This window comes from Podarcis bocagei (assembly GCF_964188305.1).
Source record: "Podarcis bocagei genome assembly, chromosome: 2".
Lineage (NCBI taxonomy): Eukaryota > Metazoa > Chordata > Lepidosauria > Squamata > Lacertidae > Podarcis > Podarcis bocagei.
Window position 1 is genome coordinate 85095796 of NC_138126.1, and position 22720 is coordinate 85118515.

General features: G+C 40.3%; 1 protein-coding gene across 14 annotated transcripts in view; it reads right to left on the minus strand.

Moving 5' to 3' along the window:
• Positions 1-22720, minus strand: part of TENM2 (teneurin transmembrane protein 2) — a 745234-nt gene that overhangs the window by 541225 nt on the left and 181289 nt on the right. For 2 of the 14 annotated variants that reach the window (XM_081184712.1, XM_081184710.1), the window contains exon 1: positions 9024-9403. The exons of 10 other annotated variants lie outside the window; for them this stretch is intronic. The gene's annotated coding sequence lies outside the window, so the exon portion shown is untranslated. Of the gene's footprint in view, positions 1-9023; positions 9405-22720 lie in introns of those variants that run through there. 2 more of the 14 variants (XM_081184707.1, XM_081184713.1) reach the window with 2 other exon arrangements.

Here is a 22720-nt window from a genome sequence, read left to right on the forward strand (position 1 = left end):
ATAACCTGGGAGTTTTACATGCAATATATGTGGTCTACTACAACACTACAACTCCATCTCAGGTTTTAATTCCACAGACATACAGTATTTGTGTTTCTTATAGTAAGCACTTTTATAGTTATCATAATTTTTCAACTGAAAATATGTAGAAATGTGTGTTTTATTTATCTGTTCTCTGTATTTTCTGCAGGAGTTTGCTTCATGACTTTTGCTTTATTTAGAACACATTCTATTTCCAAAATTTATTTGAATTTTAAAGATGATTCCCGTGTTAAAAGAGCTAGAAAGAGTCTTTAGTAGTTTTTTCACAGTCAGAACTGAAAGTGAAGGGTACTTTATTCAGGGTCAGCTGCCTACCTACATCTTCAAGGAAAACCTTTCCTGTTTAAAACATCTCCCTTTTACTCTCAGGAGCTTTCAACATTATGGCAAGTCAGCAGAAAGTGGATCGGCCAGAGATTTGTGCATCTAGTTTTCATGCTTCCAGTATAATATCCAGGAAAGGCATTCTCACATTTTATCGCATGAGGAGATACACACATTCTTACCTCAGATTGAAACCCAACATGAGACCCACTTTCCTTCTTTTAACATACTGTATAACCAAAGCCCTTCTTAAAGTAAGACCTTCATCCTACATTTTATAAAGTAGATTGAGCAAATGTTAGTGTTTGTATTATGGTTGGATTAAATAAGATACCTAAAAACCAAAATCATGGTTTCCAAATATCACATTTAAAAACCATACTAGAAAAAAGTCATCTTGTTACCATGCAATACCAACCCCCTCCATTACACCCAGCTTTGTTACAAACACTTTATTACAGTTATTGTAGATTGTGCATTGCACAACCCCCAAAATATCCCCAAGTTTTTCCAAAGCATTCACTTTCCTGTATACCGTGTGTGTGTCCAGAACTGCTATCACAGTGCTCTATCATGAAAAGAAGAAACAATGTGAATTTGAAAATCCAGCTTGATTGGTGTTTGCACATTGTGGGTTCCAATACACAGATGTCACTTTTTTGGCACTAGATATATACCACATTGGGCAGCATTTGCAGTTCTAATTATAGTTGTTTAGATGGGAACCAATCAAGAGATCATCATAAATAACAATTGTGCTCACTGCTATACTGTAAAAAAATCCCCTCACAACAGGTGGTTAGCTGATATGATCAGTATGCAGTAGATGTGCCCTTTAAATGGCTCAGCCTTGCTATATTAGAGGAACTTGAATGTATATTTTCATTTTGCGGTGGTCAGAAATTATGGCTGGGCGTATCCCTCCCTTGTGTTGTCTTTGACATCAGACATTCGACACCAGCATGATAGGAACAACCCCATGCCCTCCATCTTAGTCCATAGCTCAGGAGGAAAAATGGAGGCTCATCCCTGTTGCACTCAGCTTCAAGATTATCACTGGAGGGACACATATTTGCAGAAGGGACATTTGCCAAGGCAACTATGGTGAGAAAATTTGTGGAAACTTGGTAATTTGTATGTATGTGGTTTTGTGTGCACTTCACAATTATGAGCCAAGTCTGAGTCAATGTCATAGAAAATTAAAGGTTGCTTCATGCTGACAAACGTCCCTGTTCTCTTGCACTGCCCTGATAGAGATTACAGTATTTCATCTACCCATCGACTTGCTGCCTAACTGCTGAGGTCAAGGATTCTCTTGCAAGAGCTTCCTCTATCTTAATTCTCAAAGGATACAGAGAAATAGGTCATCCATAGCAGTACACTGCAATATGCTAATTCAGTATGCTAAATTCTGTCAGTTGTATCAAATGTTGCAGGCAATGTAATGCCTTCGAATAATTAATTGCTGATGTTAATACATATATTAATCTAGCTGGGTATATGTTTTGAATACATGCAGGATTTGTATTGTAATTTTGTCAAAGGAACACTGTCTTCCTCTAAAATTCTATCACTAGGGCTGAATCAGAAGGGTTATGGTCTACTTTCCTACTGGTCACCTGTTCTTCCAAGAACATACAGTTTTCTAGCTCAATTCATTTTACCTGAATCAATATGACACTAACCAATATTTCTAGTAGCTGGATGTTACTTTTAAACTGCATAAAAAGGAAATACAGCTGCATTGGTCCATAAGAGCCAATATTAAAATCCACAACTGGGCTATAAGCATATTAAGATCCACCCAAAATATCACAAAATAGGAAGTCTTAAAAGTTTCCCAGAACTCTTCATCAGGCTAAATGGTACACAAAGAAGGATGAGATGGATGAGGAATCAAAAACAAAAGTATAAATATTAGGTTGGATATTGTAGTCATGAGGTCTGCATTTAAATGCATTCTTAAGATGGAGATTGCAAACAATAAACTAGTCCCTGTTAGGTGCTGCAGTTATCAGGTCACCCACAGAATTATGGGATAAGGAAACAATGGCGTCTCCATTTTTTGAAAATATAAAGTCCAGCTGTTACTGAGATCTGTCTCACACTTTAAGCAAAACACATGGGTTCCTCATTCTATCACTTTCTAGTCTTCTGTCATTCCTGTCATTCACATTTTTAGCTAGTCTCTTTTGCTTTCTTATACCACAGTCAAAGTGTCTTGTTTATTTTATGCCTTATATTCAGTTTTGAGTATATGAAATAATTTTATTTAACAAGGAAGTATTGCTGCTATAGTCTAAAAGTACAGATACGCTTATTGCTCACATAGCTTTAATGCAGACACATGCAAAGGAGGAAGTAATTTCATGCACCGGACAGAAGATATATTAATTAAGATAAGCTTATAAATGTCAGCTGTGGTTCTGTTTCCTAACCTTTTCCCTCTCACCTCCCTAGTAATCTCAAATAGGGAGAATTATAATTAACCCCAGCATATGCTCATTGAGCTTTTAACCCAAGAACATGTGCAACACACTTTGTTCCCCAGTTTAGAAAGGCGCTGGAAACAACTTATAAGATCTATGTTCATATTATTTGCAGTGGATCTAATTTCAAACACAACTACATTAATCACCATTTTAAATGGTAACCTTTTAGCTTGTCACTGTGGAATTTATGATGAAACATGAATGAAGACAGTGCAAAATGTTGACAAGATATCTAGGACACATGTTGACTGATCTATCCCCATCCTCATTATTGCCAGTTCTCACAGGGCAATTTCTACAATGGGATAAAAGACTGTAAGCAATGATATTTAATGAGAGAGGCACGGTTGGGAGATTTACAGTGCTTAAACCCTGCCCACCAGGGAATCAAAAAACAACAACCACCTCACTGAAGAACATGTTCTGCTGGAGATACAGAAGAACATAGAGACCATAATAAGAAAGGAGTAGAAATGTCTGGCTGCAGGGGGAAAAGCACAGTATAAAGGGCTGAGCTGCTATAGGAGGCTTCAGAACAATGGGGCATGTATTTTACCAAGTAAATCTTAACAAAGCTATCATTTATTTTCCTTTCACATTATAGTGGTCCTGACTGCCATTTGATGGCTGAAAATATCAAACCAATATATTCTTTCCCAAATTAATAAAATTTGGGAAATTTTAAGTGTGTCACACTTATGCACTTATCCAAGACCCTGTAGCTCGTGTCACAACAAGGACTTCAGAGTGTCAAGGAATGGTCAAGGAATCATGTAGTCCCCAAGAGTAGCATCAAATTGTCAAGCTAATAAACCTTCAGATATCTTTCCTTAAAAAATTCGTATCAAATCCCCACTTATTATTTCAAGAAAATGTATCTTTCCTAATATTTTGAAGCTATGGAAATGTAAAGTAGCCTTTTTATTACTTCACGTTAACAAATTTCCTTTCAAGCAGTTCTACCAATTTAAAAATACAGCACATAAGTGCATTGTGAGCACAGAATTTAAAGCATCTCAGCTCTATATACTTATTTTAAATTATTATAAATTGACCTATACCAAAAAATACTTTTCAGGGTGGGACACAAATATAAAACGCAAGCAGCGATACAATAAAATTAAGAGGAATAAAAGCATTCAACTAACTAAAAACACCACCATCTAAAATACATGAGCAAATAAACAGGTTTTAATCTGGTGCGAGATATAATACAGTAGTTTAAGTTCCAGGAGTACAACAATCAGGAGAGTATTTCACAGTTGTGGCACCATCATAGATAAGGCCTCCATTTTTTGTAGATACCTGTGATATACTTCTCCTAAACATGGAATTTGGACAAGGGTTGTCTCTGATATCCTGCATATATTTGGGTCTAAATTATTTGGGACCCAAATTATTTGGATCCAGTTATTATTGTGATACTATGCATTAGTGTAAAGAATGGTTTAATCTGAGAGAGTTTGCATATCTCATTTATAAAGGGTCTTTCAAACACTTATTGTGGTTTATTGTGATTGTGCAGCATGTTCATGCATAATCACTACAAAACAGGGTAGCACAGCTCTAACCCAACACCACCAATCAGATCATTCAAATAACTGATGTCCCATTTATATATATATATATATATATATATATATATATATATATATATATATATATATATATGCAGGTTTTGGTGTCTTCGGGTGTCTTCCCGTGTAAGAGTTGGGGTGTCTAGGCGACGTTTCGACGAGGTCTCACTCGTCATCTTCAGGCTGGTGCTTTCGGCTTCTTGTTACTGGAACAGAGCAGGATCTCAGTGTTTGAGTTCCTATAAATACTGTTGAGGGGGTGTGGTGTATAGCCTCCAACGTTCTGGGCAGAGAGGAAGTTCCCAGGTTAGTGTGTCTTTTCTTCTTTTGTTCATTAATTACTTGAGGGATATCTTGAGTGATTTCTTGAGTGATATTCTGAGTACCACTTAGGAGGGTCATTAGGTGTGGATTAGTTGCTAAAGCTTTCGTGTCTTGACCTCTTGAGCTTGTGAAGAGTTTTTTCTGAGAAGATGGCTGTACTGCACTTAGTTGTGCTCTGGCTTGGCTTCGTGTATAGGGGCGAGCTGTGGTTTTGTGCCCTGTGCCAGCCAGATCTGTGTAGGGATTGCAGGGGGGTGCAGCATCCGGAGGTGCCACTATGGTTTGGCTACTGGATGGTGTCTGTAATTTATCTGTGGAGAGGGTCTGGGTTTGGGTCTGGTGTGGTTGATTGGAGATGGCGTTCTGTGTGCCTCTGGTTCTGGTGTCGGTTTTTGTGGGGAGGGCTATTTTCCAGATGTCTGGCAGGCGGGACGTATCGTCACGCTTGTTCATGTTGTGAGGGTGTTTCTCTATCTCGATGGCTTCCATGATTATTCTCTTGTGGTGGTGTTCCATGTTAAAGAGCAATTTGGAATCTGAAAAATTAATTTCGTGTCCTGTTTCTTTCATGTGTTGGTAAAGAGAGGAAGTTTTTTCTTCTTTTTTGACGGCATTCTTGTGTTCTGCGATACGTGCATTTATTCGTCTGTTTGTTTGTCCAATGTACGTGGCTGGGCAGACTTTGCAGGGTATTTCATAGACCCCTTGGTTTTCTAACTGGATTTTATCTTTGGGGTTTCTGAGGATATTGGCTATTTTTTGGTTGGTGCAAAAGGCTGTTTTGATATTGTGTTTATGGAGGATTTTGCTAATTTTATCTGTAGTGCCCTTGATATAAGGAAGGAGGGCCATGCCATTGTTTTCTTCTGTGTCTTGGTTTTTGGGGGGTGTTTCTTTTTGGATTAGCTTCGTAACCCTGTTTTGCTGGTATCCGTTGGCGATTAACACATTTGAAAGATTCTGTAACTCAGTTGTCAAGTGGTCTTTGTCAGCCAGGCGTTTGGTTCTGGAGATGAGAGTCTTGGCTACGGAGTTTATTTGTGCAGGGTGGTGGTGTGATTGTGCATGTAAGTAGCGGTTGGTGTGTGTTTTTTTCCGGTAGATAGTGTGTCCTAGGGAGCCATCAGGTTTTTTGTAGATTAGGACGTCAAGGAAGGGAAGTTGGTTGTTGGCTTCTATTTCCATAGTGAATTGTATTTTGGGGTGTAGGCTGTTGAGATGTGTGAGGAAGCTATCTAGTTTTTTCTTCCCGTGTGGCCAAATTACAAAGGTGTCGTCAACATACCTGAGCCAAAGTTTGGGTTTGTGTTCTGACTTGTCTAAAGCATTGGTTTCAAAGTGTTCCATGTACAGATTTGCGATGACCGGTGAGAGGGGTGATCCCATAGGTGCTCCTTCTATCTGTTTGTATCTTTGTCCATTGTGGATGAAGTACGTGTTGGTTAGGCAGTGGTTGGTCAGGTCCAGGATGTATTCGGGGGGATTGTATTTGTTTTGAATGGCTGTCAAGGCTTCATTAATGGGCACTTGTGTGAAGAGAGATACAACATCGAAGCTCACAAGTAGGTCGTCGGGATGTAGGTTTTGCTTCTTTATTGTTTCTATGAACTGGAAGGAGTTTGTAACGTGTGAAGCGATAGATTCTGCATAGGGCTGAAGTTGCTTAGCGAGAAATTTAGCGAGATTTTGTAGAGGTGAGCCTATGGAGCTGACTATTGGTCTGAGTGGTGTTCCTTCTTTGTGTATCTTGGGGAGACCGTAGAGTTTGGGGCATCTGGATGATTTTTCTCTGGGGATGATTCTTAGCTGGATTTCTTCACTGATAGGAGAGGCTTTTATTTTGGATTTGGTGGTTTTTTCCAGATAGGTGGTGGGATCTGTTTTTATAGGTTGGTAGGTAGGGTCTTGGAGTAGATTTGATAGTTTTGCTTGGTAGTCCGATGTGTTCATCACAACAGTGGCATTACCTTTGTGATGAACACATCGGACTACCAAGCAAAACTATCAAATCTACTCCAAGACCCTACCTACCCAACCTATAAAAACAGATCCCACCACCTATCTGGAAAAAACCACCAAATCCAAAATAAAAGCCTCTCCTATCAGTGAAGAAATCCAGCTAAGAATCATCCCCAGAGAAAAATCATCCAGATGCCCCAAACTCTACGGTCTCCCCAAGATACACAAAGAAGGAACACCACTCAGACCAATAGTCAGCTCCATAGGCTCACCTCTACAAAATCTCGCTAAATTTCTCGCTAAGCAACTTCAGCCCTATGCAGAATCTATCGCTTCACACGTTACAAACTCCTTCCAGTTCATAGAAACAATAAAGAAGCAAAACCTACATCCCGACGACCTACTTGTGAGCTTCGATGTTGTATCTCTCTTCACACAAGTGCCCATTAATGAAGCCTTGACAGCCATTCAAAACAAATACAATCCCCCCGAATACATCCTGGACCTGACCAACCACTGCCTAACCAACACGTACTTCATCCACAATGGACAAAGATACAAACAGATAGAAGGAGCACCTATGGGATCACCCCTCTCACCGGTCATCGCAAATCTGTACATGGAACACTTTGAAACCAATGCTTTAGACAAGTCAGAACACAAACCCAAACTTTGGCTCAGGTATGTTGACGACACCTTTGTAATTTGGCCACACGGGAAGAAAAAACTAGATAGCTTCCTCACACATCTCAACAGCCTACACCCCAAAATACAATTCACTATGGAAATAGAAGCCAACAACCAACTTCCCTTCCTTGACGTCCTAATCTACAAAAAACCTGATGGCTCCCTAGGACACACTATCTACCGGAAAAAAACACACACCAACCGCTACTTACATGCACAATCACACCACCACCCTGCACAAATAAACTCCGTAGCCAAGACTCTCATCTCCAGAACCAAACGCCTGGCTGACAAAGACCACTTGACAACTGAGTTACAGAATCTTTCAAATGTGTTAATCGCCAACGGATACCAGCAAAACAGGGTTACGAAGCTAATCCAAAAAGAAACACCCCCCAAAAACCAAGACACAGAAGAAAACAATGGCATGGCCCTCCTTCCTTATATCAAGGGCACTACAGATAAAATTAGCAAAATCCTCCATAAACACAATATCAAAACAGCCTTTTGCACCAACCAAAAAATAGCCAATATCCTCAGAAACCCCAAAGATAAAATCCAGTTAGAAAACCAAGGGGTCTATGAAATACCCTGCAAAGTCTGCCCAGCCACGTACATTGGACAAACAAACAGACGAATAAATGCACGTATCGCAGAACACAAGAATGCCGTCAAAAAAGAAGAAAAAACTTCCTCTCTTTACCAACACATGAAAGAAACAGGACACGAAATTAATTTTCAGATTCCAAATTGCTCTTTAACATGGAACACCACCACAAGAGAATAATCATGGAAGCCATCGAGATAGAGAAACACCCTCACAACATGAACAAGCGTGACGATACGTCCCGCCTGCCAGACATCTGGAAAATAGCCCTCCCCACAAAAACCGACACCAGAACCAGAGGCACACAGAACGCCATCTCCAATCAACCACACCAGACCCAAACCCAGACCCTCTCCACAGATAAATTACAGACACCATCCAGTAGCCAAACCATAGTGGCACCTCCGGATGCTGCACCCCCCTGCAATCCCTACACAGTTCTGGCTGGCACAGGGCACAAAACCACAGCTCACCCCTATACACGAAGCCAAGCCAGAGCACAACTAAGTGCAGTACAGCCATCTTCTCAGAAAAAACTCTTCACAAGCTCAAGAGGTCAAGACACGAAAGCTTTAGCAACTAATCCACACCTAATGACCCTCCTAAGTGGTACTCAGAATATCACTCAAGAAATCACTCAAGATATCCCTCAAGTAATTAATGAACAAAAGAAGAAAAGACACACTAACCTGGGAACTTCCTCTCTGCCCAGAACGTTGGAGGCTATACACCACACCCCCTCAACAGTATTTATAGGAACTCAAACACTGAGATCCTGCTCTGTTCCAGTAACAAGAAGCCGAAAGCACCAGCCTGAAGATGACGAGTGAGACCTCGTCGAAACGTCGCCTAGACACCCCAACTCTTACACGGGAAGACACCCGAAGACACCAAAACCTGCATTCCTGTACCCGTGAAAATCTACGAAAGCATATATATATATATATATATATATATATATATATATATATATATATATGTGTGTGTGTGTGTGTGTGTGTGTGTGTGTACCTGTTTCTTCAGGCTGGAGGTAAGAAATAAAGCTTAAGCTTCTTCAATCCCCTCTCTCACTAGTCCTCAAGGTAAGCACTGGCAGAACTGGCAGAAATCCCCTGACTTGAATGTCATATGGAGCTGCTGTGAAGTCTTGAGGCGAATGCAGGTGAATGAGTAGGCCTGTAATCAGACTCGGGGTATTTTCCTCAGTCCAACATAATGTTTAGGCTTAGGTTTGTCAGCTGAAATACCTGTTTCTTATTTAGCCATATGTTGTGTTCCTCTTCAAGTTAATAAGGAATGCTGTTCTTTTCTCCCCGCCCTCCCTTTGCCTTAGACACTGTTCCCAGTGCACAGAAACAGGAGGTTGTAGGCCTATAGAGGGCAGCTGTGGGCACTGATAATCAGCAGAGTTCCCTGTGGTGATGACTACAATTCCCATGATGCTTCTGTTAAAGCCAAAGCTATCTCTTGGCATTTTAGGCCAAGCAGGAAGTTAAGCAGTAGGAGGTGAGCAGCAAGGCATATAAATAATCTCCCTCTAGTTTAAATAGGCTTTGGCTGCCTGCTCTGTCATGGTTGTCATTGTTAATGTTCTGAGACACGGTCCACACGTAATATATAATTTTCTTCCAGTGTTACAATGAACACATTGACATGATCAAATTTGGCTTAATAAATCAGGATATGCAGGAGCTCTTACTTTGCTACTCACGTCACGTGAGTGGAGAAGCAAACCACGATCCTGCAGTTACGTATAGCTTCCTGTTAGGTGTGAATCAGGAAACTATGGTTAATGGTTTCTAAACAAGCTAAGATATGAAACCATGATTTAAAGTTGGCTTTCACTTACTGGGTGTTTGCAGGCCATTATCCACAGTTCCTGGTTTGCACAAAATGGTTGACTGCAGCTTCCTAGCTTGTTTTCACACTCAAATGTAGTATCTGCATATGATGCTCTGTGGGAGCCCAAAATTTGGCACTCCGAAATGGATCGTCTAAATTATGTCTTCTCAATTTTGCACCTCCTCGACTTGGCACCCTGTGTGAGGGATCCACCCATACTGCCCTAAATATGGCACATTTGTGTGTACTCTGACATATTAAACAAGGATTTGATCATGTGAACTAAGTCATCATGTTATTTGTGTTATAGTTCTTCAGGTAGAAACCCTCTCTCCCCCCCTTATGCTCAATTTTCTGTTCCCCACTCCCCCTGCTCAATTTTCCTACAACCTACACCCTAGGGACAAATGTTTGTTACTTGCTTTATTTAAAATTCCACTGTTTTCTAGATCCAGGGTTAAAGAGACATTTGTTATACAATTATACCCCTATAACTTATTTCTTTTGGTTATTCCATGACCCAAACACCCATTCCTGATAAAATGGAGAAGGTGAGAAACAGCATGGCTGGAGCTAAAAAAGCTTGCTGTTGATTGTGTGGATCTGTGGACTGTGTGGATCTGTCACAACATTGTATATTGGATATGGATGCAAGCTGCACAAACACCATGGAACCAACACCTAAGCCTGAACACATGGGCTGAGGCCATATTACATATTACATGGCTTTGTCGAAGGGGTATGACATGGGAAGGCCTGAAGCCTTGTCTGACCTCATGCAATTCAGTAGTGAGCCTGCCAGATGCCCCAATCATTCAGCTAGGTGAAAATAATCTGGTAAACTAGAAAGACATCAACCTCACATTCGCAGCAGCACTGCACCTCGAGGCATTGTACACAATGCACCCAGTAATGATAATTCTGTGGTCAGAACTGCTAGAATATGAGTCAATGAACAGGGTGATGCAGCACATGTTGGCACTCAAGACCAGATCATTTGGCACCCTGGCATCAGATTTGACAATGAGGCTCTATACAGACCCAATTTGGTGCGTTTTTGTCAGCTGGCAATGAGGTTTGGTTGCTTGATGTGTGCAGTGGCATTAGGGATTGGGGTTGCAGATGTGAGTAGTTTGGGGTCGACTCAAGTGATGGATAAGGCATTAGGTTGGATCCTGAGTCTAGATGGACAGAGAGTTGGGAGCACCCCACCACGGTCCAAGGAATCAGGGTATCCATTTTGTCTGGCTGCCCAGACGGGGGTTGATGGGCCATAGTACAACCAAAATGGTGTTCCTTTTGAGGGTTTAAAATGCAGCAGTTACTCAGTCACTGTGGGGAATCCAGATGTCTTCTGCCAAGGGTATATTTTTATGAAAATGGTGAGATTCCTCAGTGTTCAAAGTGCAATACATTGACACTGGGAAATTATACTACCACCACCAGCTATACCATTGTGGTAGAGAAAGCTCTGTAAAATGTGGTTACACAAGCAGCTGGGTACCTATTGGATGGTGCCTGTAAAATGTGTGGCAACAAACACCAAGTACTTCCTTGATAAAGTGCATGCAACTCTACTGGGAGAGTGAAGAGTTAATAATTGTAGGAGGGCCATCTGTCTCCCAGAGATATTGATAAGATGGTTGACTGTTCTTAGAGGCCCTAGATCTTAATTGCATTTTATATTAAAATAATTTAGTGTTATTTTAGTAATCAACAGTGTTTGTTCAAACAGGAAACTTGAGGACAACTCTACTACATCACTAGTCATATTATACAAGCATGACAGCACTTCTGTAGGGATTTTAAAAATACTGTGAATACCTGGAGCACTACTTCCCCCCTCCTCCAGCAATGTTCCATCATTTCCAGAACTCTCTCTATTTTATAAGATGTTTTATTTTGTTCTTCTTTGCAATCTCTCAGCAATCCTCCACAACACAGAGAAAGACTACCCTCTATCTATTATGTCTGGAGAACTATATATCACACTATTACAAGTCTATCCTTCAAGGCTAAAATGAGGTTGGGGCATGCTCTGACCAATTTCTGGGATAATATAGATTAAATTCTATGCTAGTCCTTTTCATTTCCAATTGACATCAACTATTGTTGCTATTCCATTAAATACTCAACTCATTCTTAAAGCTGCTCTAACCACAATGCTGAATGTGAAAGGGTGACATAAATAGAAAAGAGAGCCTGTCATTGATTTCTTCTCTTCCTTTTAGCTTTGTTGTAAGATCATCCTGGGGAAAAATTATTTGGGTAGACATGGAGCAGGACTGGTACCACAGATGGAAAACCTTTGTTATTTTATGCTATTAATATTTACAAAATTACATGCCCCCTAATTGAATACAAGTTTGTAACTCAATCAAGGGCTTGTGCTAACATTATAAATATTGACAGAACAGTTCACACACTTAATGAATGGTGGAAAATTCGGGGAGAATAGTGCCCACCTAAGGATAATAGTACTTTTGTGTGTGTTGCCCTATCTTCTAATGAAAACAAGGATTATTGTAGGACACACCCCGAAAAGAAAAAAAAGGATAAGCAGAAAGATCAAATCAGCATTTAAAATAAATGGGGGGGGGTAGAGATGAGAACGGTAGGAAGGAAGGAGAATGCCTTTAAATTGATGCTGACAGAGGAAGATTACAGTTTGTGTGATGTCAGGTTTCAGATTACTATGCTCCATTTATAATTAAGGCTACTGTGAAAGCCTTTTTGACTGTAATCAAATCATAAGCAGCTGAAAGGAGTAATACCTTACAGAGAACAGCCGTTATCCACTAAACATATCTTACAATCTTGCACTGGCAAACATATCCACATTTGGAACATTAATGAAAAGTGGCATGCAGAAGCATTTACAGTGTCAAACTGTAACCTCTACTGTGCACTATCAGTTCAGTTTAGCACCCTGCAGAAGGTACTCTGGGCCTTGAAGAATTGATCCATAAGGGAATACTGAATATTAAGGAGGAAAAAGAACTATATGGACTAGCAAATTATTATTATTTCTATAATTTCACTTTAAAAGCCACATATGCATACTTACATTTCTGTTGATGATTTTAATCATGACATTTTTATTTTGGGATTTTTTTTGCTTTCTATGCTGTGTTGGGTGTGGCTTGCAATAAAAGATTGCAACATAGAAATATGAGATACAGTACATATTTAAAAAGACTTATATTTTATTATCTGCTATTTGGAAAGTAATTTGGGTTAATACTAATGCTAAATATTATAATTTCTATAGGAGTTGAGACTATATTTACTCATAAACATTCCTTGTTTAAAGAGAAAAGCAAATTATGGTTATACAGCTCTTTATATAATCTTCAAATGGCCATAAAGGAATCAAGAGATTCTCCTCCTTAAATCTTGGACTCAGAACTTATTAACGTGACCTGTGTGCTCAGCCAACTGCTTATTTAACTTGATTTTAGAAATGCATTAGCTAAAGAGATGAATGAAATTTAATCCTAGCTTTATACTTCTTATTAAGATAATATGTGGCTCTGTTACAAGTGTGTACTACTTGTACAAGCATTTAGTAAGTACGATAAGGTTAGCACAGAAAGATTGTATGCTGTAACTATTATGTAACACAAACCAACCACTGCCTATTAAAATACTGTCACTTAGACCTCTTTCATGCTAGAAACTTTTGTTTTAATTAGTGCAGGGTAATAGGATCTAATTCAGCAGAGCTCAGCCACTCTACTCCCCATTCCCTGTAAGATTTTTATGACCTCAAGTAGATTCCTTGAATTGAAATCCCATTCACACTATTGTTATACTTACACATTAAGCAGGGTAGTGTAAGTGAAATATTAGATTCTCCTGCTATAATATTTTAATTAGTATCTGAATTCTATTATTTATGATGTTGATATAAAATACATCTGTTTATACAGACACTGTGTTGTAACCCCAGGATAAAATAAAATATGTGACATGTGTTTGTCACTCAGGCAAGTAGGAAAAAAACAACACTTTTACAGAAGACTAAATGGTGTATCTCAAACAATAATTTACACTGGAAAGGTTAAACTATCAAATGAATTGCCTGGTTAAGATTTGCAAGCACTACAGTTATTAAGCATTTCCCTCCACTACATTTTGTTTTAAGAAGTTTACATGTGTAAACAAAAACAGTTCTACATCAGACAGGAAAGGGGGACTTGTATAGATTCATCCTCATGACACTAGTGTTATGGGTGAATGCAGCCACTAATATCACTTTTGCACTGCAATATCCATTCAGAAGGGTCAAGTGTGAAAAAAGGACACAAGACAATAATTTTCAAAATCAGTTGGTTCTGTACATATGCGCAAGGTCAGTTTCGGAAGGTAAGATTGGTTTTGGTTTTTGCTCAGTTCATGGCATTTGATTTATAGAGTCCCATAAGTTTCCATCTAATCACCCATTTTTTAAAAAAAATCTATATAAAATGGCTTGTTGAAATAACCTGGGAATTTGGAGTTAGGTGTCACAGGGCAACTATTTCTCCTTGTCACCTTGATCAGGTGAGGCTGTAGAAATGCTGAACCACTATCAGGACTTGGTGATGAACTACATGAGGATCAATAAAGTGGAGCTGAACCCTGACAAGGCAGAGTAGGTGCTTCCCAGGACTAGGAACTGGGTGTGCAAATAGTACTGGTGGGTTTGCATTCCCACCAAAGGAATAAGCATACCACTCCAACACTGTAATTATAGATCCAAGTAGCCTTAGATCACCTTTTGCCAATTTTGGCTGGCTTGTCTGCTATAGCCTTTCCTGGACAAAAATAACCTGTCTATGGTGATTCAACCTTCCAGTTGGATAAATGCAATGCATTGCACATGTGGCTGCTGGTCCGGAAGATGCAATTAGCACAGAATTCTGACTGGTTAGTCTAGATAGAATCATATTACATCTATTCTGAAGGAATTACACTGTTTTTATTTGTTTCCAAACTCAATTAAAAATGCTTGTGTTTACCTTTAAAGGTAAACTCAATTGCTAAGGACCCAAATATGTATTTGTCAGGGAACTGCCATCGGAGCCTGAGGGAGAGGGAGGGCTCCAGAGGGATTCCGGAGAGCGTCCGGGGAGGGAGAGAAGCAGCACATCTTCTGGGGAAGGAAATCAGAGTAGCACCAGTGGAGAAGGGGGGCAGATGGGGGAATTGGCGAGGAGGCTCCACGACTCCTCGCCGGGGACCAGCGGGGAGAGCACGGGTCCTCCGCTGCCCACACCCTCCCTGCGCAGAAGGCTTCCGCGCAGGGAGACTAGGCGGAGACTAGGCGTCAAAGAGCTTCTCCAGAGCAGTGCACGGAAACACCGTTTACCTTCCCGCCAGAGCAGTACCTATTTATTTACTTGTACTTTGACGTGCTTTCGAACTGGTTAGGATGGCAGGAGCTGGGACCGAACAATGGGAGCTCACCCTGTCGCGGGGATTCAAACCGCCGACCTTCCAATTGACAAGCGCGAGGCTCAGTGGTTTGGAGGGGACTTTCTTAGCAGGGGAATCCTGGCTTTGGAATACCCTCCAAAAGGAAGTAAGACTGGCACTAACATAGCATTCTTGTTGGGGCCAAGTTAAGTAGTTTTTATTTATTTGCCCAGCCTTTTAAAATCTCAAAAAAAGTATAAAAGGAAATTAAATTTCCCATGTCCTTTATATTTTTACTGAAATGTATTTATATTTTTGAATAGTAAAATATATTCATTTAAGGAAAATACAGTTTTTACAGTTGTGATAGAAATCATGGTTGCACCATTTCTATTCCCCTTACCACGCCTAAGCCACATACACGAGTGAAGAAAGCCAAGTCAGCTAACCTAGGATGTAATTGACAATTGTAAAAATTTTACATTTATCTCACTCAGCATGGAGAATCAAAAAGGCTATCTTGAAACTCCATTCCCAGAAACACTATTTCAGGAAGGCTATCAGCATTTAAGGATGAAGCATAACATTGGCAGATAAACTGATCTTAAGGGACTAGTAAAACAAATGGGATGGCAAATTAATCCTGCAAAGGAATTCCACCTATTGTTTTAAAATGCTAAATTTTTAAAAACCATGTCTCCAACTTTTAAAGGGCTTAAAGTTATCATTCTTTTGCCTCTTGAGGACATTTTCCCATTTGTGTATTATTATTTTTCCTGAATCCATTAAAAGGGTAATTATTTGCAAAAACTACTGATTAAGCTTGTGTTTGTCACAGCCAGATTCACTGAGTACATTATTTTTATATTTTGAAAAAAGATTCCTGTGAATTATTCTTTTTATATTTTTTTCAGTAGGCAGGTGGAAGTAGGCGTGAGTGGGAGGGTAAATGTTCAGGTGAACAGATGCCATAACTTTATTGAGAGGTTGTAAGGAAATGGCACACAGTGACATACTGAAGGCTGACATGAAGTATTGCAACTGAAACATTGTGACAGGGAAACATGAAAGTCGAACTTCCTGAGCTCTCGTAAGACTAACAGGAGAGTGAGAGACAAAAGCAGGAAAGTTAATGGGATTTCCTTTTCAAATATAGGATCTCCAGTGCAGTAACCATAACAACATGCAGTGGTACCTTGGGTTACAGACACTTCAGGTTACAGACGCTTCAGATTACAGACTCCGCTAACCCAGAAATAGTACCTCGGATTAAGAACTTTGCTTCAGGATGAGAACAGAAATCACGCAGTGGCGGCGCAGCGGCAGCAGGAGGCCCCATTAGCTAAAGTGGTGCTTCAGGTTAAGAACAGTTTCAGGTTAAGAACGGACCTCCAGAACGAATTAAGTTCTTAACCCGAGGCACCGCTGTAATATGTATAGTGGAGTATGAGAGTGAGTATGTAAAATGCCTTCACAAGGTTGAGACTATTGGTTAGTTTAGCTCAGTACTGTCTGCTCAGGTTGGTAGCAACTCTCCGGTGTTTTAGACAGGAGGTGTTTTTTGGGAGGGGTTTCCTATTCCCAGCCCTACCTGGATATGTCAGGCATTGAACATGCGACCTACTGCACGCCAAGCATGCATTATCGCTAAGCTATGACCCATCTCCATTATGGTCTTGTAGTTGAACACACTTAATAATATCCTATAATTGTAGAGTTGGAAGGGACCATTAGGATCATCTAGTCCAACCCCCTGCAGTGCAGGAATCTTTTCCCCAACGTGGGGTTCAAACCCACAGCCCTGAGATTAAGAGTCTCGTGTTATACCAGCTGAGCTCTTGCCTAGGTTCTAGGAATCTTGGTAGATAAAAGTTTGAGGTATACTAAACAGCCTTAGGATGAGTATCTGTCCAATTCATGCAGTTTCGTGAGTATTTTTTTGAAGAACATAGACATTTCACCATTTACTACTAAGCTGTTATGAATCTGGAATAGGATAAAGCCTGAAAATTCAGTATTTTCATAGGCAATAAAATCCACCAATACTGCAACTGAAATTCCATAATATGCATATAAGTGAATGTGAAATTTCTCAAGGCAAGACAATGTATGCCGCATTGGAAGATATCAATTTCACACACACCAACACAGATCATATTGTTTCTATAAAATAACAAATACAGTCATGGGAAAAAGAAAGTGCACCCTCTTTGAATTCTGTGGTTTTACATATCAGGACATAATAGCAATCATTTGTTTCTTAGCAGGTCTTAAAATTAGGTAAATACAACCTCAGGTGAACAATAACACATGATATGTTACACTGTGTCATGGTTTATTTAACAGAACTAAAGCCAAGATGCAGAAATCATGGGTGAAAAACTATTTTGAAAAGAATGACTTTAGCTTGAAATCTCTGAAACACATTTTGGTCATTCTAATTGCTTCTGGAGGAGGTTCTCTGCTTAGAGTGAATGGCTTGGCCATACTACTGGCAGTGTGGACTATACTGGCTTCTATGTAGTGGGTCTATGTGCTGCCATTTGCACCCTTAGTATTCAGTTGCAATTTAAACGTTCTCAAAAGCAGTTTCACTTTAGCAAATATTTTCTGTACCCTTTATATGCACAATTATTTCAAGAGACAATCACACACTCTTAAATCACCCCCAAGTTTCAGTTTAATAACAGGATGAGTAGCACAAAACAGTCTGGCAGATGACCAGTGCATGAATATCATGCATACCACTTGCGTAGGAGCTAAGATGTTCTCTACACCTAATATATGGAATCAAATGTGAGGATAATGCATTCACTTGATAAATACAACCACTGAAGGATAGCAAGCAAAATCTATTGTTGGCAATCACCCAAAATTATAAACCTACTCATAATGCCCTGTTCTCTGCATTTATAGTTGACTAGCATATTAATCTATACCTAGTCTCAACAGAAAAAACTATTCAATTCATCCACTTTTAGGTTAATGGAAGGAAGTATCAATATAAACCTATTAAATATTAAAACCTAAATACTATTTAGATATATATTATAGAGTGTTTGGGGAGGAATGTATGTGTAGCATGGCACACTCTGAATATGACAATTCACACAAGCAAGCAAGGTCGCTATAGGAAGCATTTATGACAGTCATATCATTACTTGATAAAGACATAGAACTTTGGGCTTCACAACCTGTGAAAGGGTAGGAATTCTATTAAGGGGGTCTACCATCATTCATGGTTCTTGTTGGTTTCCTACAAGAAGGAAAAGTCTTTATCAGTCTTCGCAGGGCTTTTTTGAGCTGGAACGTGCCGGAACACAGTTCCAGCACCTCTCACCTCATCCCTCCCCAAGGAGGACCCTCCCCAGAACATGAAGGGGACATCCTCCATGGGCTCCAGAGAAGGTCTCCTTGTGAGCTGGAGACCCAGATGGGTTCTTCAGTCTCCCGGCTAACAGCTAATGCACGGTAAGAAGCCCAGTGCATCAGCTCTGCAAGCCGCCCTGTCTCTCCTGCTTGTGCGCAAGCCAAAGAGGCAAGGCTGTTCCATGGACTGTCAGAGCTGAGGCACAGGGAAGAAGCCTCCCCGTACATCAGCTCTGCAAGCCGCCCTCTTTGGGCTCTGGGGTGGGTCTCCTCTTTGAGCCACTAGGACTCTCCAGGGTGCTGCCCATTATATGCAATTTTGCATATGCCCGCAGGGGCCCAAAACGGAACCTCTGCACAGAGGGAGTCACCTCTACTACTTGTACAAAGGTCTGTTTGTGATGAGTTCCTGCACCTTTTTTTCTAGAAAAAAAGCACTGTGTCTTTGAAAAGTGAATGTGCCTGGCAGGTGTCCTTTGGCAGAACGTCCTTCAAAGTAGACACCGGCAATGAGAAAGCCCTGTTTCTTTTAGCCAAATGCCTAACACCAGAAAGGCAGTGTTTCACCCAATGAATTTAGAAATGCAGATAGCAAAAAGAAAGAGGCAAGCCTTCAGTTACCTTAGACCCAGGCCATTTAAAGCAAAACCATAAATGTATATGTGGCAGACAACCTAAAAAGACAATACTACAGTAAAAGTAAAAATGTAAACACATCAGTAAACACCATTCCCTGATCTTTCTGACTCATCCCTCTTTAAGCTTTTGGGAACAGGCCTGAATCAGAAATGTGGAACCTGTGGCCCTCCAGATCTTATTTGACTACCAATCCAACATCCTGACCACTGGCCACTGGCCACGCTGGCTGGGGCCAATGAAAACTGGGAGTCCAACAACAGTTGAAGGAGCTCTGGCTCTGCATTCTTTGTCTAAATGGAGTCATGGTATCTTAACCAGTTTCATTTCAAATTCTGTAAAGCACAACTTTTCTAGCACTATATCTTTGTTATAATTATTTCTGCCTGCCTGATATTAATTTATGTTGACATTAGTATCCTGTCATATGGCACAGCAGTGCTCTTAGTTCCTTTGGCATGGCAATCTTCTGTTGCAAAAGGCTCTGCCTTTTCCAAGGACATTTTATGGACTTGCAGGTGGGTGCTACAATGCCCAACTGGGATGGTGGAAAGCTGCCATATGCTTGGTAGCAAACAAACAAGAAACACACAGTTCAAACGTAATGAAAAGGTTGGCACACGGTGAACACTATGCAAAAATGTCTGACACAAACAGAATGTTTCCAGTTATCAGATAAATATCAGATGATATTGAAAACCTCTCCCACCATTGTGTATGTTTCAAGCTCCTAACATAGAACTTGACAAATTGAGTGATGCAATTCCTAGGCTGATTAATTACTACAGTGGCACCTTGGGTTTCAAACGCTTCACGTTACATACACTTCAGGTTACAGACTCCGCTAACCCAGAAATATTACCTCGGGTTAAGAACTTTGCTTCAGGATGAGAACAGAAATCATGCTCCAGTGGCGCGGCAGCAGCAGGAGGCCCCATTAGCTAAAGTGGTGCCTCAGGTTAAGAACAGTTTCAGGTTAAGAACAGACCTCTGGAATGAATTAAGTACTTAACCCGAGGTACCACTGTATTTACATTTGTTTCTTCTTTAGAAGAGCACAGGTGGTGCCACACAGGAAGCCCAAGTCCTTGCAGATACAACCGTACCTTGGAAGTCCAATGGAATGCATTCTAGAAGTCTGTTCAACTTCCAAAATGTTTGGAAACCACGGAAGGCCCGTTGGATGTTCAGCTTCCAAAAATAGTTTGCAAACCGGAACCTGACTTCCAGGTTTGCTACATTCGGGAGCCAAAACGTTCAAGAACTAAGCTGTTCGGAAACCAAGGTATGACTATACAGAGAAAATGTCATATGGTAGTTGCAAGTGTTTAAGTTCTGCAGATCAAAGTGGTTCAGTAGGCATGTAGGGGGCAAGGCAATACCTCAGCTAAACAAGTTCCAAGCTGTTAAGGGCTGCATATACTTGGAGACCTTGGATGTGGGCCAGTGGCAAATTGGCAGCTAGTGCAGAACTTTGAGCAGAGGTGTACTATGCTAGCAGAATCTCATTTGGGTCAGCAACCAAACTGCAACATTCTGTAGTAACTGCAGATTCCAGACAAATTGCAAGGAAAGCCCCACATAGATTGCTCTGCAGTAATGCAGTCTTGAAGTTACCAATGTCTGAATTACTGCGGTCAAGATATCAAGCTCCAGGAATGGCTACCACTGCCACATCTGATGAGACTCTGGGAAGGTTATCCTAGCCACAGGGGTCAGCTGGCCCTCTAGTAAACAGGTCCATTTTTCAGATATAGGAACCACTCTTCCACAGCACTTGCTGGAATTCAAACTTACTTTATTCACTCTAATCTAGCTCACCACTGTATCCAGGTCCTGGTCCAGGCCTGCACAGCCTCCTTAGTGAGATTGCATTGAGAAATAGAGCTAAGTGTCTCAAATCACCTAACAATATGAAAAGCTAAGAAGAAACATAGGTCTTTCCTTTGCTCAGGTGTTTGTCTATCTGAAGCATAAGAAATTATTGGATTTCAAGGTGATGTTCAAGACAGAATGTGATGGTCCTGGGGAAGGGCTGTAACTCAGTGGTTGAGCATCTGCTTTCTTTGCATGAGGTCTCAGGTTCAGTCACCAGCATTTCCAGGTAGTGCTGAGAACGGTTTCCTTGTCTGAAATTGTGGAATTTTGAAGGGTGGCTGTATTTTGGTTCTCATATTGTTTCAGAAAGTATGAATTTGGTAGATTCAGCTTTCAATAAGAACTAAATCGAATTTGTCCCTCATCCCTAGTCATAACACGCATGTTCCCGACTGGGGTGGAGGTGGTACAGAGTTACATAAGAGAATGACACATTTCCTGTTTTTTTTACTAGATTTGGAATGTTTGTTTGTGTTCCTGAAACTAAAAGGACATGAATAGAACTGCCCAAGATTGACCTCTAAGTAAAGGACACTTTCATGAGCCACGCTGAGGACTGCTTCTCACAATACAACAACCAAAAGGAGTCCACACAAAACTGTTCCATACACCTTGTGGCTTTTGTTCTTCACTGGCAAATATCCTTTCACGTGGCTTTTCATAGCATGCAGCCAAATTAAGAGGTCAGGGCTGATCTATATGACAAACCAGTATGTACAAATTGGCTTGCTGCAAGGAGCTCTTGCCACCCAGAGGCAGTTTCAGGCTGGCAGTGCATATGGTGTCTGCATTACAAAATGTACCCCTTTCTTAAAATGGTATTTTTTTTTTGTATTCTTAAAAGTAAATAATATAGAGTGAGTAAATAAGATAAAAACATAGATCCAAAGATTGCTAGAAAATACTCAAAGAAAGAAAAAAGAATGAACAACAAAGATGAAACCTTAAGAGTTGCTTGTTAAGCTCACGTTTTTTAAGTTCCAAGGTGTATTAAACTGAATCTGAATTCTATCCAATGCACATCCATATTATGTGAGGAAGTACAAAAACTGATTTAAACATCATCTGTGAAAATAGCCTAAGTTTTGTCTTGGTACAGGGCAGATGACTGACTTTTTCCCATTAGCTGGACTGGGATTCTGCAAGTGGTCAGCACTCCTGTGGGTTACTGAGGGCAATTATGTACTTCTGCCTACAAGTCAAAGATTAAATGGTGGAAGAGTTATGAGCATTTCCAACCACCACACTTCTTAATTATTTACTTTCTTTTCTTAAACCTGAGCTCTGAAGGGAAAATATTTGCTCCTTTTTCTCTTCCTGCAAGCCCCTCTAAAACCATTTATTATTAAAGATCTTCTGGGGAAAGATGAGGACAAAAAGACTCCTATCTAGAAAGCAAACAAACAAACTTTTTTGCTTACCTTATTTTGCTTGCTCTATCATGTGTTGAATTACTGAATAATATCAAGTGAGATCTAGACATTTGGATGATATAATGTGGTGGAACAATGTTTTGCTTGCAGCAATTATTTGTGAGTTTAGGCATCTGCAACACGTTCAGGATTTGTGTGAGATAAGACTCT